General features: G+C 49.9%; 1 protein-coding gene across 1 annotated transcript in view; it reads right to left on the bottom strand.

The window, feature by feature from the left end:
• Positions 1-17,725, bottom strand: part of CRX (cone-rod homeobox) — a 55,331-nt gene that overhangs the window by 13,407 nt on the left and 24,199 nt on the right. Inside the window, exon 2 of the mRNA XM_075016268.1 lies at positions 6,299-6,356. The gene's annotated coding sequence lies outside the window, so the exon portion shown is untranslated. The remainder of the gene's footprint in view (positions 1-6,298; positions 6,357-17,725) is intronic.

Raw genomic sequence — 17,725 nt, 5'->3', positions numbered from 1 at the left:
GGGGGGGGGAGGCTCTGCTGGGGGGGAGCAGGGTCTGCTTACGGGGGTGGGCTCTGCTGGGGGGGGGCAGGCTGGCTGTGCAGTGCTCCCAAGACAGATGAAGAAATGCCCCAAGTTTCGCAAACAGAATAAATGAATGTGGTCAGGTGACCGGGGACAGACCCGGCGGGGTGTGACAGAGGATGAGGCCCTGGACAGGGATGCTGAAAACCAAGTTCCACTCCTAGCTCTGCCAGCGCACTGATAAATCCCAGTTTCCCCTCCCCCTCCTGTTTTGTCCGCTCTTGGGAGCAAGGGTTGCCTATCACAGCGGTTCGCAAACTTTTTCCAGCTGAGAAACACTTGGACGCCGCAGCGCTCTCTGCGGAACACTTCCTCTTTCTTACACCGTCATACGAACGATGAGGAATATTAATTATTTAATTTGTCGACCTTTCCTACGTTTTACACATTTAAATTGGTTTTATTTTTACGAAATTGTTTAATAAAAATGTATGTTCATGTTGCTGCGGCCCACGAGGACTTTCGGATAGAAACAACAGTTTCAATTGGCCCTGTCCCAAAACAAGTTACTCACCGCTGGTCCGAGGCGTCTAAGCTCTTCACAGACACAAGCGGTGACTTAACAAAGTGAGCGCTTGTTGCCTGTTAACGAGCAGCGATGATAAGATGAATTGGTGACTGTACCGTCATTTCAAGAAAACGGTAAAATCGAGACAATTCCATCCCCAAATTAATTTTTTTCCTTGGGAATGGGGGAAGCGACACCATTACTCAATCTCACTCGCCAGAGCTTGTGGAACACCAGTGGTCCACCAGACATAGCCTGGGAACTGCTGGGCTATCACTCTTTGGGCATTATCTGGCACAAAGTGAGTCCTGATCTCAGTCACTGTCTGGGCCGCGCCCAGCCCGACGGGCCCTGATCTCAGCCAGGGTCTGGGCAGCGCCCGGCCCAATGGGCCCTGATCTCAGCCGGGGTGTGGGTGAGATCACCTCCAGGGCCAGCACACTACAGACAAATCTTTCCCATGCCAAAGGCTGCCAGTCTAAGCACAGCTCTCCCTGAAAAGCAGCTGGTCTCAAGTCCCAGACAGGCCCCCACTACCACTGGCCTTCCCTGTGGAACTGTTGCCCCAGTCTTCAACCCTGGCTCCTTAATTTCCCCCCACCCAGGAGGCAGCAACTTCGGTAGCTCTCATGGAGCTGAACCTCAAGCACGTTGGAGTTGGCTGCCAGGAGCAGAGCTGTCACCACCCTGCTGTGCAGGGGATTTATGTCCCATCCCTCCCTGGTCACACTGCCACGGACACGGCAGGAGGGCGCCGTGAGCCCCCGCTTCAAGATTGTTTTAGGTTCTGAGCTGCGGGAGCCAGGCGTCCCTTTTTCCAGTGGAGATGAGAACTCACTTCTCCCTTTTGCCTTAACTTGCTGCCCTGGCCTCCACTGTTCCATTCCGAGCCACAGCCAGGGCTGGCGAGAGAAACCACGCCACCCTTCCACCTCCCCACCTATGCCATTCCAGTTCCCCCCAGGGAAGACGCTGTGCCTGGCCAAGCCACATTTTATTGCTCTCGTTCCGGTTAATAACAGGGCTCGCGATGAGCAAAGCCCACGAAATGCTCATAAATCAGGCGCGGATTCCACATGTGCTCTTGGTCAGGTTTGAGGCTGCTGAGAGAGAGCCCCAAGAAATGGGTCCGAACAAGCCAAACGGAAAGGAATAAAATGAAATGAGCCCTGGAGACGGACGAGGTTTGCCAGGGCTTCGGCTGCCAGCAAGTTTCTAAAGGAGGGCAGTCGTTTCGCAAAATTCCCAGCCCTATGTTTTGTAGTTCCTTCTTTCTGATTGGATTGTGGGGGCTGTAAGATACCGCCAGGCAGATTTCTGAAAGCAGAAGACTCTCTCTTCCAGCAAACAAATGCTAAATGAGCCCCTGTCTTCATTTGTACAGCACCAGGCACAACGGGGTCTGGGGAAAGGTGCCACCATAATACACCCAGCAGAAAAGTGGGTCTGTCCCACGAAAGCTCATCACCTAATAAATTATTTTGATAGTCTTTAAAGTGCTACTGGACTGCTTGTTTGTTTTGATAGTATATAGGCTAGCACAGCTGTCTCTCTGTTACTAACAGAAACAAATATGTACAGTACGTGCCACAGCAGGGGGCTGTCCCATGCCTGGGTTATCTAGGTGCTACTGTAATGCACGTAATAGAAACAAAAATGTACAGCCCCTGGCACGGGGGGTGGGGCACAGGGGTTATGGTGATAAAAGTAAAAGAAAGAGACAATGGCTGGAAGTGGTCCGGAATCGAGGTCTGGCACCTTTAGGGGTCACGTTTACCAGCCATTCTCTGCCCCCCTGACAGGTAAAACAAGCCCAGTGAGCAACCTCGCATCATCACGGCACTCCAGGGGCCGAGGTCTCAAGGCAAGCCTCCGCTCTCACAGACTGGCCATGCTGGGACACCTGGGGGTGGCTTTTTACAAGACAGATGCCCCTGATGGAATCTGGTGTGGGAACTGCTGCTTGAATTTCTCTGATGGGGGCCATGTGGGGCATTCAATCTGGTTCCTTTCAGCCTTCAAATCTGTCCATCAGAGTAAGCCCTGAAACGCCACATGCCTGGGCCTTTTATACTGCCGGGGGCTGCTAGTTTTACCTGGCCCCGGGACTTCTGGCCTGTGCTGCTTTGGCAGCAATTAATGGAGCTATTTGATGGTGTTGTGGGGGAGTCCTGTTAATTCCTATTCTACCCATGAAAACAAACAGTGGGTAATGGACAAAAATAATGAGGGTTAAACCAAACTTCCTCCTCAGCCAGTCCCTGGATTGAAATTAGCCGCCTGGAAGGGTGCTTGTAAACAAGTGGAAGGCAGGCGTGGAATGAACTGATAGACTGACAGTTAGCAACCCATTTGCACCTTCCACAGCTGCATGTTGACCCTGGAGTGAAACCTGCAAACAGGGCACTGATGGATTTTTTGCCTGTCTGGATAAGATCAGTGGAAAAACACATCCGAGCCAGAAACCAAAGCCAGCCCTGCACGGCCACCACAACCAAATCAGAAATAGAGCCTATCAGGGGAGGGAAATCCGGCGGGAGCCTTTCAGAACACATTGATGGATTGTTTAAGGGGAAACTCTCTTTGCATCACTTGACGTTTCCATAAAATGAAGAAAGCAGTCCTGCAGCACCTTAAAAACAATATTACTTGTTAGGTGGGTCTTTCCCAAGAAAGCTCATCACCTAATAAATAATTCCACTAGTCTTTAAGACGCTACAGGACTGCTTTCCTCCTCTGTGACGATACAGAATAACACGGTGACCTGACAAATGTGGGGTAAAATTAGCAAAAGCATCTAAGCAATAGGGGAATTTAAAGTCCTGTGTTTTCAAGAGGGCTCCCAAAGTCGAAGTGACTTGGGCACTATTGAAAATGTTACCCTGAGTTACAAATTATTATTATTATTATTATTATTATTATTATTATTACCTACTTCTTGCATAGCACTTTTCATCAGTAGCTTCCAACTCTGAAACGACAACAACCTGAGGTGACTGTTAATAAATTCTCCCCACCCCCGGAACCAGTTTAAATGCCCATGTGGTTTTCTTCCAACCCTTTTATACAAATAATTCCAGTGATTTCACTGACAAATCAACGAAATCCACTTTAACTAAAGCCAGCAGGGATAATCTGGAAAAGCACTCAGATCAATTTAAAATAGTGGGTTTCGCAGAATGGTCGGGCAAGGGAATGGAAAACGCAGTGTGGAGTGTTGAAAATACACCTTTCAATAGCTCAAAGCATTTGAAAGAGGTTTTGTTGGCTTTGCTCAAATTAAATTCAGATCTTTTCTCTTCTTCCTAGTCCATAAAGACAGCTGAGAAATCAGGTTTTCCTCTATGAGGGGACAGCCCAGGAATAAATGAAGAAATGTTCTTTTAGCAGGGTTGGGTCTGAAATATTTTGTTAGCTTTTAGCTTTTTTCTGGCAAAAATACAAGCCACGAATCACTGAATTTTTAAATTAAAAAAGCAAGATACATGCATCCTCGGTCAGGATGCAAACCGAGCTGACCTGTAGAATATTGTTACCAATCATAACTCTGCATTTGCAGTGTGACCAATATGTTGGGCATTATTTCCCCTTCTATCGGTTAATGCACGGAATTTAGAAAAACTCAGGTGTCCCTCAGAGTTTAAAATTGGACCTTAAAACTGGGTAATATCGATTGAGTTTTGAAGAGCTTTTTATAAATTACTCTTCGTTTGCGTTTGATGGATTGAAAGTAACAACCATTGGAAGGGTCCTTTTCAAGGCTTGTGGTGAGGACTTAAAAGACAAAATATTCTTCTTCTGAGTTAGAATGAAACAGGCAAGATTATTGATGGTTTGATGCATTTCTGGAGGGAGGTTCCCACACTGGATCATAACAGAGAGATAGCCGTGTTAGTCTTTATTCTAACAAAACAAACCAGCAGAAATGTATCAGAGGGGTAGCCGTGTTAGTCTGTAGCTTCGAGAACAACAATAAGTCTTGTGGCACCTTATAGACCAACAGATAGTTTGGAGCATAAGCTTTCGTGGGCAAAGAGCCAGGTCTTTGCCCATGAAAGCTTATGCTCCAAAGTATCTGTTGGTCTATAAGGTGCCACAAGACTTATTGTTGTTCCAGCAGAAATGTAGTACTTTAAAGACTAATAAAATGATTTATCCGGTGATGGGCTTTCATGAGACAGACCCAATTCCAAATGCGATTGATCTGATGAAGGGGGTTTGTCCCTCAAAAGCGCATCACTGAATAGACCACTTTGTTACTCTTTAAAGTGCTCCCTTTCTGCTGTTTTGTTACATTGGATGGTAGTTCTTTGTGTGGATCACAGCAAACAATCATGCTGCTCTGACTACCCCGTTTGCACCTTGAAAGGGCATGTATTCACCTTGGAGCACTCAGTATTGTTTGGTGAACTTTGTCAGTGAGTCATTTTGTAACAAAACTTCTCAGGCTAAATGCCCATTGGTCAGATATTGTTTTCTCCTAAGTTTTCTCCCAGTGTTGTTCACAGTGAGTCAAATGGTGAGTTTAAACCCAGCCTATGTGGGTTCAATAGATCATCCAACCAAAAATGTGTTCTTCTTTAATCACTGAAGACAAAACCTGGGCTCCTTCAAATCTACTTTATTATTGTTACTTTGCCATTATAGAAGCAACTTTGGTTAAAATGCCTGTAAAAAAAAAGCTGATTTGACTTCCATTAATTTGGTATCAGAGGGGTAGTTGTGTTAGTCTGTATCTGCAAATACAATGAGAAGTCCTGTGGCATCTAATAAACAAACAGATATTTTGGAGCATAATCTGATGTTTAAATCTGTAGCAAAAATGAGATTTTTTTAAAAATTACAATTTCTTCTTCAATTTGTTCTCAACATATCCTTGTTTTTCAGTGTGTTTGGTGCCAGTTTAAGCCATTTTTCCCTAGTCAAGTTATAATCTTTGCAACAGGAAAAAGCAAAGATTAAATTACTCTCTGAATTAAAAAACATGACAAAAGTATAAATAGTAAATGCAGTTTTAAAGTCCGCTCAATTTAATGCAATCCCAATCCCAGAAACTGACACACGGCTGTTGAATATATGGGTGTTTGCTTTTCTTTAATCTGTCTCTTTAGATATATTTTGCAACATTTCACATAAAATGACAGCTTACAAACAAAACATAAGGGAGCAAAGTGCTCCTGTAGCACTTGAAAGACTAACAAAATAATTTATTACATGATGAGGTTCCTTACAGAGTTTTCCAGATCTGAAGAAGTGGGTCTGCCCCAGGAAAGCTCATCACTTAATAAATTATTTTGTTAGTCTTTCAAGTGCTACAGGACCACAGGTTTGTTTTCTGAATATACGGACTAACACTGCGACCTCCATGTGACTGTCCAAAATGTAAGGGGAAATCCTTAGTTGCTTAGCTGCTGAGAATGGGTACCCAAAAGGTAAGCAATAAAAATAAACCAAAGAAGAATGCCTCGTTTTAGAGCTACCCAGCTAGCAGAAATAAGGAAGATTTACATATTTGCTGTAGTTGTGTTGTTTTCTTTTTGAACTGTCCTTACCTTGGAAAGGTCAGGAAAGTTAGTTTTCAGGGGTACTTTGGGGACTTTCATTCTTGCCCTAGCCAGTGCTTCAATGATATCAAAGTCAGCTCTGGTGTTGGCCGCCAAGGTGTGCAAAGTCTGCTCTGGAGGGAGAAAAAAAATTCCCTCCCCCTTTTCCCAAACACCTTCTTACCTTTTTGCGCAAGCGAATGCCTTTCCAAGGGTCCCAGGTGGAACAGAGCCGGGGGGCGCTGGAAGAGAACATAACAGAGACCAGTTTGCTGCTGGATCACTAGAAGAGGATGTGCAAATCTTCAGCAAACCCCGGCCACGCCACCCCCCAAAAAGCAGCCAGAAAGAGCAAAATGTGTTAAAAGGATAACGGAGAGGAGTGGAGCTGTATAATCTGCAATAAAAAGAGAAGCTTAACCTGACTCGGGGAGCAGATTTAGAGCAGTGCAGTGGATTCAGCAGACTTTTCCTCTCCCTCTCTCTCTGCGCTTCCCGAGCTGAAGATTTGGGATTTTCTCCTCTAAGCCCCAGGAGTGGGGGTGCGGGGGAGGGGAGAGGGTGTTTGCTCAAGACAGTTTGTGTGTGAGCTAGGTCCACTCTCAGTGCTGCCTTGAGAACCTCACATGATAGGAATTATAACAATAGCCCTCTTGCGGATTAATATCCGGGGACTGTGGGGTCCTCAGGAGGCAGAAAACAGCAAAGGAAGGGTGCGGGTCCAGCATGGGGAGCTGTCTTTTAAAATTCCATTGGAGATTTTGGCTTGAAATTGACCGTGATTGGGCTAGAAGAAGTCCCGTGGCCCCTTATAGACTAACAGATGTTTCGGAGCATAAGCTTTCGTGGGCCAAGACCTGCTTCGTCAGATGCATGTGATTGGGCTAGGTGTCTCTTGGGGTAGCCTGTGATCCAGGACAGCAGACGGAAACAACCTATTGTCACCCTGTTGGATTTGAATTGGTCTAACTTATTTTCCCATTCCAACAGGTGGATTTAAAAAAAAAACGAGAAGACCTTGTGTGGTGGCAGCGGGGTCATATTTCTTCTGGAAAATGTCAAATCTATCGTTCTGACAGGGTAAATCTGATTTATTTTTTAAAATATCAGAAACAAATTGGCTTTGACCTCGGTAGGAACACTCCTTGTTAGTTACCCATATGTTAGTTACCCATACACAGAAATCTCTGCAGCACTGAGGCCTGGGGTTTCAAAAAGCTCAGCTACAGCTATTGTTTTTAGAGATCACCAATCTACTCGTGAAACATAAACCTCCCATTCCAAAAAAAGATACAAATCAATACAAGATTGTTTCCTAAAATCATCAACATCATATTTAAGGTTACTTAAAAGCAATTACCAGAGGAAAATAACATATAAGCAGAAAGAACATTCATGTTTATTACAGTCAGATTAACCCAGTTTGCATAAAATGTGCTTAGCTGGCAATTAACAGTTTTATTTCACTTCAGCATTCCTTCCCCTTACGTTTAAACCCATGTAAATTTAAAAAACAAAACAAAACAAAACAAAAAAACCCCATGGTATTAAAAGAAGAAAGCTCCAGATTTTAAAAGTTTTATGGGCTTTCAGAGGGAGGAAGAGCTCTTTGCAATCTATGGACCCGGTGTTTAACCAAGTTGCTTGCGTGCCTTTAAAAAGGAACATTTCACTTTTGAATTGTGTCTCTAAATTTGCAGGTCCAAATTGCTGCCTGCAGAAGAAGTCGGCTCTTTTCTGCAGAGCTGTGCATCCTCAGAGAAGATATGGTCCTTTCATCCAACTCCTTCCCTTCCCCCCGGCCTTCTTTTTTTTTTTCTTTTTTATATATATATATAAAAACAAATAACCAAATGGACACTCTCCGCAAAGGCAGCGAAATGAGAGATTGTAGCTGGAGATTAACAATCTTTGGAGCAAGCTGATGAGAGTAGAGACAAGGTCCAAAAATTTCATTCAGGAGCGCTCAGATGGCTCGGCTAAAATTACTCTCCTAAGAAGCTTAGAGGCAAAAATAAAATTCAGGGAGAATGTCGGATTCATTTAGATACAATTCACTAGCAGAGAAAGAGGGAATACGTTACTTTCCCCTTGCTTTCTCCTGCTTATTTTATCAGCAAACCAAAGGGGGGGTACAATAGATTAAGGGTTCACTTTGCATCTAAGAAAATGCAAAGGCCAAAGGGTGTGAAGGGTGGCGTGTGTGTCCTTTGGATGTTGAGTTGTTGTGTCTGGAGTCCAGCTAATAATCAAGGGCCCAGTTGTGTCAGGCGAGGGGAGAAACAGTTCCTGCCCCGAGAAACTTACAATGTGTGGGTAAGAAGAAAGACAATAGGTAGAGCCAAACCCACAAAGCATATGGTTCAAAGAGATAACATGGCTCCGCCTAGTTTCACACCATTTCCAAAAGTCTCTCATTTCCTTTGTCTTTAAAACAATCGTATATGGCCACAGCCAGCTTCTCAGATCTGATCTGCTTCCCTGGAAATATCAGAATGGTCCACTTCCTTTTCCGTCTCCCCCTCTGATCTCTGCTTCTAAGGCTACATCTGCGCTACCCCAGAAGATCAACCTACTCAGGGTCAGTCTTCTGGGGTTTGATTTTATGCGTCTAGTGGGACATGCAAAATCGACCTCTCCTTGCAAGATGTGAATAGTAAGGGAGGTCGAGGGCCACCAACCTTGTTCACTAGGGACAGCCAAATAAGCCGATTGCCAATAGGTTGATTCTAGCTACGCAATTGCCATGGCTAGAATTGCATACCTGCGGTTGACTTACTTTGTCTAGAGTAGAGATAGCCAAAGTATTTAGCTTCTTGTCATCACTGGTCTGTAACCCAAGGGATCAGTATAAGTACATGGTGTGTGTTCCATAACTTGCGTAATACCACATAGTCAATTTCTGTTGTAACACCTTCACAGCCTACAGCTTACCTATGTAATGCTAGGTAGTGGTGAGACTAGCATGAGAAGGGAACGTGTTACAAGCAGTTTCTTCCATTACGTAGTTGTTCTCAATGCATATTTTGAAATGTTTGATAAAATGCGACTAGAAAAAAAGAACTGCACCATCTAATAAAGAGGATACGGGGCTCAACATTGCATCTTTCCAGCACAATGTTCTCCAGGGAGCCAGACCACGAACCAAGAGGCTTCTGCAGTATCATTTGTTTGTTCTTCCATTTGATGGTTGAGAACTTTTGGGTCAAAAGGACAAGAAAACCCAGCCACTGTGGAGCTGCCTTAAGAACCTTTGTAAAAGACTCGTTCATCCTCTGCTTTGTCCAGTCATTGACGCGCCCCCCCGTCAGGCTCTGGTGACTGCGACCGATGGCATCCCGCCCCCTTCCCTGCTCGGTGCACTCCAGGAAGTCCAGCACAAAAGGGAATTGGCTTGCTGAGAAATTTCACCGTATCTGGACTTTGAAATCTGACCATTTCAATCTGTTCTCATCTCACCCAACAGGCTGGTTCTAAAGTAAAGTTTCACACCCTATCAGCATCCAGAACACTGGCTTGGTAGTGCCTTACAGGGACAGTCCTATTGCAGCCTAGGCCCCTGATGGCTTTTGCCAGGGCTGGGCCTGGAAGTCAAAGTCCTGTGGCCAAAGCCTGGGGCTGGAGTCAGAAGCCTGCATCCCACTATCCCCAGGAAGGAGGGTCAAGAAACCAACTACCCCCCTCCCCCCAGCATTGAGCCCCACATCTCTGGACGGATGCAGGGCGACTCCTGCTGGCGGTCCCAGCAACCTGCACCATGGTAGCACCTCCAGGATCCACAGGAAGGAGAGGGGCTGCGGCTTTGTGCTCTGTGGCCGCCTTTGATGAACACCGCCTAGTCGCAGCTCTGTCATTGACAGCGATAATCCAGGAAGGGATCGTCCCTTCTGTCTCCTGCTCTCTGGCTCCGGGACTCACACAGGCAGTGTTGTCCCCTGAGTCACAGCCCCAGGGCAGGGACCTCTGTACTGTCTACACCAGCTAACCTAGTCTCTCGTCCCGGGCAGCATCGCTGCAGGGATGTTTGGGAGCCAGTCAGTCCACAGGCTGTTTGGAGCTGCACCCAGGGGGAGACACCCACCATTCCTCCCGGGTCGCAGATTTCTAAGCCTCTTTGTCACCCAACCTTGTGAAGAGCCACGGACCAGAGCATCACAAGGCATGTTCCCCACCCAGCCCAGCAGGATTTTAACACGGACCATCCTGCGAGTCAGGGCTGGTTTATCAGGCCAGTCCCACTCTGAAATGATAAGCCACGCGCCCCTACTCTGTCACCAACGACACCAGCTCTAGAGATGGCACAAATCACTAAGTGATCACCTCGCACAAAAGTGCCTCGCTTCCCGGTATCTGACCCGACCAACGAAGATCCCCAGCTGCACGGGCCTTTATCCCAAGCCCAGCCCAGCCAGCTGAATGAACGCCGCTGGCACCTACCAAGAAATCCCTCCCACCCCCTCCTACACCTCCAAACCAACTGGGACCGTGCCCCTCTCCCCCAGTCTGACAGCACTTTCATGAGGCGCACTAAAGCCAGCCGAGTGGCATTACAGAGGTAAAGACTTTAAATCATTAGATACAATTTTATCCAGAGCACTAACCCCCCTCCACTGCCCCCGCCCGCTAAAGCTGGATCAGTGGCAAATAAAATCTCCCCATCGCGTGCACAGACAAAAAAGTCAGAATAGCCAATCTGTCGGCAGAGCAACTCACCTGGGTGTGCTGAGCCCGGGAGGCGAGAGCTGTCTGGAGGGGGTGGATGTGAGGAGCAAGAGAGGGGGAAAGGCTAGACAAGGAAGAGGCCCCCGAAATGTGGAAGATTTAAGTAAGGGAGGCAGTGATGTCAGCTGTCATTGTCTATATTTCACCCCTTAATCCTGGGAGTGTGGCAGGCCAAGGGGGTCGGAGGTGGACTCGCAGCGAGGTGACTTTGGGGAAGACAGTCCACCCGGCTGGCAGCGAGTCACTAATCCCTTGCCGAAATGCCAGACGCAATTAACTTTGATCCCCCAGGATGGACGGGGGGCTCTCTGCAGGCCCGGGGGGGAGCATGGAAGGGGAGAGGGGCAGCTGCTTGGGGCCCAGAGACCCTCCTGCACAATCGGGGCTTGAGTCTCAGGTGCCTCCTAAACTGGTGGGCTCATTTAGAAGTGGAGTCTACTGGTTAGAGCAGCGAGGCTGGGAGCCAGGCCTCCTGGGCTTTTTCCTCAGCTCTAGGAGGGGAGTGGGGTTGGATGGTTAGAGCAGCGAGGCTGGGAGCCAGGCCTCCTGGGCTTTTTCCTCAGCTCTAGGAGGGGAGTGGGGTTGGATGGTTAGAGCAGGGGCGCTGGGAGCCAGGCCTCCTGGGCTTTTTCCTCAGCTCTAGGAGGGGAGTGGGGTTGGATGGTTAGAGCAGGGGCGCTGGGAGCCAGGACTCCTGGGTTCTATTCCCAGCCCTGGCAAGGGAATGGGGCCTGGTGCTTAAAGCAGTGGGGCGCAGGAGCCAGGAATCTGACAGGATCCTGATCTTGCTCGGGGTCCGGGCAGCGTCTGGTGCAATGGGGGCTGATCATTTCATGCCTAGGTGTTATTGTGGGTGATAGATTTAGGCTGGGCTCCCCTGCTGTGATAGGGGTCCCTCCCTGGGGCTGGGCCACGTGGCTTGACTAGACAGGGGCTGGAAGGGGAGGGCTGGTGATGAATGGAGCTGCAGAACCCACCCTTGCTGGAGCCCCGGGCGCCTCTGGCATTGGGGGTTGAGGAAAGAGACTGGGGTGCAGAACTGCTGGGGAGCTGCAGGAGGAATATGATCCAATCCAGAGATGCACCCCACCCCCACAGGGCATTAGCACATGAGTCTGTTCTATCCTGAATCGGGGCCTCCCATGCAAGGTCCTGGCTGAGGTCACACACTCCAGGGCCTCCCTGACACCGTGGCGCATGGACAGCACAAAAACCCCTGGCACTGCCCCCACGCATGGCTTGCGGGATGAGATTATTAGCGGAATTACAGTAGCACCTAGACGTCCCAAGCAAATTTGGAGCCTCCTTGAACCAGGTGCTGCACACACATGCAAGAGGGGGAAGGAAAGTGAGGCCCAGATGCCAAAGCTGGTTCATGGCAGAGACCCCCAGCATGCTGAGTCCCAGTGCAGCATGGGGGGCTGGGAGCCAGGACTCCTGGGTTCCATCTCTGGTTGTGGGAGGCAGGGACAGTGGGGGCTAGTGCTTGGAGCAGGATGAGCTAGGAGCCAGGGTACCCAGGCAGTGTTCCCTCTCGTCTTCTCCATCCATGTGCAGAATAAATTTTGTTCTGTGCACCGAGATGTGTGTGCATGTGCACCACCCAGAGAAACACAAACCTGGCTGTGGACACGCTGCTGATCAGCTGGATGGCACTGGGATCTCTCCTGAGCGGCTGCACAGGAGTCCGGTCTACAGGGAACACTGCCGGGCGCCACCCAGACCCTGGAGCAACGTCAGGGCCCCGTCAGGCTGGGCACCACCCAGACCCTGGCCGAGATCAGGTCCCCATGTGGGACAGTGCCTCGGCAAAGGTTGTCCAGATGTAGAACTGACACCTCCCATAGGGGTGCTGTGCCCCTCTCCCGCCCTCCCTGGCTAGGGAAAGGAAGGACACCGACCGACACAAGCCACCTGCCCCATTGCTCAGGGTTCGTGGCACTGGGTGGCAGCCCGGTGCTAGGAGAAGGTTGCCACGACGACCAAAGGGATGATGCCCCAGAAGACTCCCCCACCCCGGATGTGCCGTGAGGGGGTGGCAGGCCAGGATGACCCAACCAGCTCCCCTCATGCCCCAGGTGTTCCCTTGCCCAGGAAGGAGGCTGCCCACCACAGCTGCAGTGTGGAGGTCAGGGCAAGCGGGTGCTCTGCCAATGCCACTCCGAGCCTGGATTCCCTCTCCACCTGTGTGCTGGGTTTGAGATGCAGTGTCCTGGCAGAGAGCAGGGTGCGCATGTGGGGGTCACACCCCACCTGAGCCCGTGTCTGCCAGGCGTAAGCAGAAGGCTCTGGAGTACGGAGACAGAAAGGGGGAAACCCCCTCCACAAGCCCTCCATGGGATCCTCTCGACCGGGGACGGGGGGGTCTGGTCCTACCCACAGCATAAATGCTGGATGGATGGCTCCCAGCTCTAACCTCTAGCCCCCATTGCCCGCAAGAGCTCAGATGGAACCCAGGAGTCCTGGCTCCCAGCCAACTTTCCCTCTAATTTTTTTTCCATCCGTGTGTGGAATAAATTTTCTTACGTGCACTGAGGCCTGTGTGGCTGTGCACCACCAGTAGAAACACAGGCTGCCGGCTGTGTGTGCTCTGCTTTTCAGCTAGGCAGCACCCGAGTCTCTGCCGGGCAGCTGCCCAATCGGGAACCCTGCTCCCAGCCCCCTTTGTTCTAACTCATTAGGCCTGCTCCCTTCTGAGATCAAGGAAATGCACCCAAGGCTTTAGGTTCCTGGCACTACTAACAGGCCCCTCTCCTCTCCCAGTCCTGGGGATAGAGCCCAGGATACCTGGCTCCCAGCCCCCCCTGCTCTCCCCACCAGCCCCCACTCCCCACCTGGCCCAGAACCCAGGAGTCCTACCCTCTCTCTCCACCCCCTCCTTTTTGACCCCTCGCTCCCCGCCCACCCAGAGCCCACTGTTTAATTGGACTCTTGCTCTGCTATCCCCTTTAGCTAATGCACTTAAAATGAGGCTGGCGAAAGGACTATTCCATTGTCATCAGTCGGAGAAGCCGGGACAACAATGCACTTTTAATTACCATTAATTCCCAGCCAAGACAAAACCAAGCAATGGGATTTGCCACCGAGCAGCCGGGCAGCCAGGCCGGCTAAGTGGGGCTGGACCCGGGGCTGTGTTCAATAATTCCCCTGGGGCAGGGCTGGGGGGCTGCAGGAATGAGTCCAGAGAGAGAAAAGTTAAACTAAGGGGTTTCGTTAATCCCCAGCCTTGCCCTGGCCACGTGTTGATTAATTACACACAGCGGGCTGGACCCAAGCAAGGCCTTCCCTCTCTTAATTATAATACACAGGAGGATTAGGGTCACACTGTCAGGGCTATTAATTTGTTACCAGCCACTGCTCATTAGGGAAAGAGCAGGGAGAGGAGAGGAAGGCTGTAAGTATTCTTAATTGAAAATCCCCTGTCTTGGAATAGAAGCAGGGAGGAGATTAGAGGCCGTAGCATAGGGCTGAGCACTGGCTGGGGTATATACACAGCACAGCAGGCAGCCTGGGCACCATTAGACGGGAAGGGTTTGAAATGGTTTTTGGGCCCCTGGCACAAGCCAGCATTGAGGCATTTGGCCTGCGCCCATGGAAACTCAAAGGGAGTCAGCCTGGGAGTATTCGCCCTGAGAATTGGTGCCACCCACGTATAGAGCTGCAGAGAGCAGGGCGGGGCTCCCGCAGGGAGCGCTTGCCACCCACGGTCCAGGCTGGTGTAACCACCCACAGGCAGACTCGAAGCTGGGACCTCTGGAGCCTTGTGCAGGGGCCGCTACAGCAGGGATTCCCAGCCTGTGGGTCGGGACCCAAACGTGGGTCACGATTAGATTTGTTAAGGGTCGCCAGCAGCTCGGAGCTGCACATGGCTCTCAAAGAAGCCATTTGCAGCTCCTTAACGCTGCCATATCCAGCAGCTACTGCTATCAACAGAGAAGCAATTACGCACTACAAACACAGCGTCTCCGCCTTTGAGATGCGTAGTAACAGGGAGACAGCCGTGCTAGTCTATACACTATAAAAACCAAAAAGCAGTCCAGTAGCACTTTAAAGACTAACAAAATAATTTATTAGGTGATGAGCTTTCCTGGGATAGACCCACTTCTTCGGATCAAAAGCTCTTCACCTAATAAATGTGCTGCAGAAGGTGGGACGGGGGTTCCCATAGGGGGGTGCTCTCTTGCAATCCATGCAGGCCGCTTTCTCGGAGTGTATGTCTACACAGCAGCCTTATTCCGAAATGAGCCATCCCAGAAGAGCTCTTCCGAACTAGCGCAGCGACACACACAAATGCATTTCGAGATCGCACTCAGCTACGTCGAAATATGGCGTCTGCGCCCATAAAGCCTATGTCGAAATAGAGACATTGGCCACACTAGGGCTTATTTCGAAATAGGCGCTGGTCTTACAGGTGAGGCCAGATTAGGGCTACATGAACCCCTCAAAGATTCAATGGGAACTTTTGGCAAAAACAGAGGCCTGGCCACCCCGGGTAGCAAGGCCGAACCCCACTGTGGTTCAAATACTCCTACTTGGGCGTCTGAAATCCTACCCCCAGCTCTGAGATTTGTCTCCATAGCTCACCTGTGGCCCAGGCAGTGGTGTCAGACCGAGAGATCACCCTCCTTTTTTCCCCCAGATAAAGCCCCAGAGACTGAAGACTAACGACACTATCGCAAAGAAATGCAGCGACGGGTCTCTGCCGCAGAACACGGCGGGGCAGGGGCACTTCAGCCTGATATTACGGTAGCGCTGACCCCAAACAGAAACTGCAATTACTGCGCAGAGTGGCGGTGGTGACTGGCAAGCCAGTCCGCAAAACAGCAGGTCCAAAGGTATTAAACGCTGATGAAAATGGATTGCCAGCGTCCTTAATCCCCTGCCAATCCTCCGCGCAAAGGCACAACGCACGGCGCGACCCTCTGCAATTAGACACTTACAATTTAATTTGTCCAACTGGCTTAGAGAAAATTGAAAAGCAAAACAAGGGAAACGTACGGAACCGGGATGTTTAAAAGGCTACCTCGCGCCACACAGGGCTCTGCTTCAGGGCTTAAAGACACCCTGTGGTCAATGGCCTTTTCTCTGGTAAGCTTGGTTGGGAAGTTTCTAGTCTTGCACAAACCCAGCTGGGTGCTAGGCCCAGGGGGTGTTTTGGAATCAGAGGGTGTCAGCAACACTCACGGATCAGTTCGAGTCCTGCTAAACTTACAAGAGTTGGAGAAACACAAAATCACGAGGTTGGTGTAAAACTAACAAGATTTAGCATAAAAATCATGAGATTGGCTTAAGACACAGGAGAACTGGCTGTAAATCACGATTTCTCTAAAAATATATTTCAGGCTTATTTTTATTTGCGGCCTGGGTCTAGCACCTTTCAGGTTCCCCCTGTGACCAGGAAGGCTAGCAAAGTATTTGTTTTAATTTGTTTTAATTTTTTTAAGATTCACATGACTCCAGGGGCTGAGGCTTTTAAGAAAAGCTCCTTTGACTGGGAGATACAACACCAGCAGCTCTCCACTGCCCTACTGCTGCAGTGCCCAAGGCCTCAACCTCAACTCTCAGGGCCAGGCAGGGCCTGGCTGCGATCCACATTGTGTAATTGCAGAAACTGAGTCACGGAGCCATTAATTGTCTTGGCCGTAGTCCAACAGGCAGTCGGTGGTGCAGCAAAGAATCAGAACCAGGTCTCCCAAGTCCCAGATGAATGCTGCAGCTCCCTCCTGGCAGCCTCTTTGTGGCTTCTGGGATGGCGGGCTGAGACTTTTCAGCACAGTAAGATTGAGGAGCGAGCATTGGACATTGCCACGGCCGTGCAATCAGTGGAAGGATCTGTAAAATTTCATAAGGTAACACACCCAGTAAAGTACAGTGCCCAGCACTGCATGTCCCCGTTCCCTACCGGGGACATGTAGGCAGCAATGTTTGCTCAAATCTTTTCCATACATGCACAAATATTTTCCACCAGTGTGTGGAATAAATTTTATGTGCCCTGAGATGTGTGAATGTGCACCACCAAGAGACACACAAAACCTAGCTGTAGGCGCTGTGCTAATGAGCCACGCAGCATTGGAATCTCTACTGACTGGTCGCACAAGCCCACAGCTTTCGAGGCACACCAGTAGGCACTTCCCTAATATACCCAATAACATACAGCCCCTAGCACCACAGGGTTCCGGCCCCTGATAGGGACTAGTAGGCACTGCCATAATACACCTACCAATCTACAGCACCCAGCACCTCCGAGCACCAGCCCCGACTGGGGCTTGTTGGCATTACCATAATACACCTACTAATGCGCAGCACCATGCGCCACAGAGCCCTGGCCCAGGAGTGGGGCACGCAGATGCTGCCGTAATACAGCTACTAACGCGCAGCGCCAAGCCCTGGCCCAGGAGTGGGGCACGCAGATGCTACCGTAAGACACCAAATAACTGGAACTCCCAGCTCTGAGCTTTGGATGTGGACTCAGTGAAACCTCCCAGCACTTGGGGGTCATTAACAACTCCCTTCTTGCCCCCTTCCCAGCTCGCAGACACCCCCCTTCGTGGGCTGCCTGTTCTAGGATGGCCTCTCTTACCAAGCTGCTGCTGTCACCTGGCTCCTCCCTGCAAATTAACACAAATCAACATACAGGGGCTAATTCCACACTCCTGTCCCCAGCTCCGTCCCCACTCCGGGCCAATTAACATCTCCCCTGCCCCCCACCCTGGCTGCCCAGGAACACAAGGCTCCCAGACATCATCTTCCCCTCCAAGGGACATCCTGCCCAAGGGGCCGAAGGCTTCCAGAGTGGGATAGGCAGAAGGAAGCCAGGTGGCTCCCCAGCACATGAGCGGGCAAAGGATCCGGCACAGCTCTGTGGTCGGCTGAGGCTGCTGCCCACTGC

The sequence above is a fragment of the Carettochelys insculpta genome, chromosome 22 (assembly GCF_033958435.1).
Source record: "Carettochelys insculpta isolate YL-2023 chromosome 22, ASM3395843v1, whole genome shotgun sequence".
In the NCBI taxonomy this organism is placed as follows: Eukaryota; Metazoa; Chordata; order Testudines; family Carettochelyidae; genus Carettochelys; species Carettochelys insculpta.
This window is presented reverse-complemented; position numbering and strand designations above follow the sequence as displayed.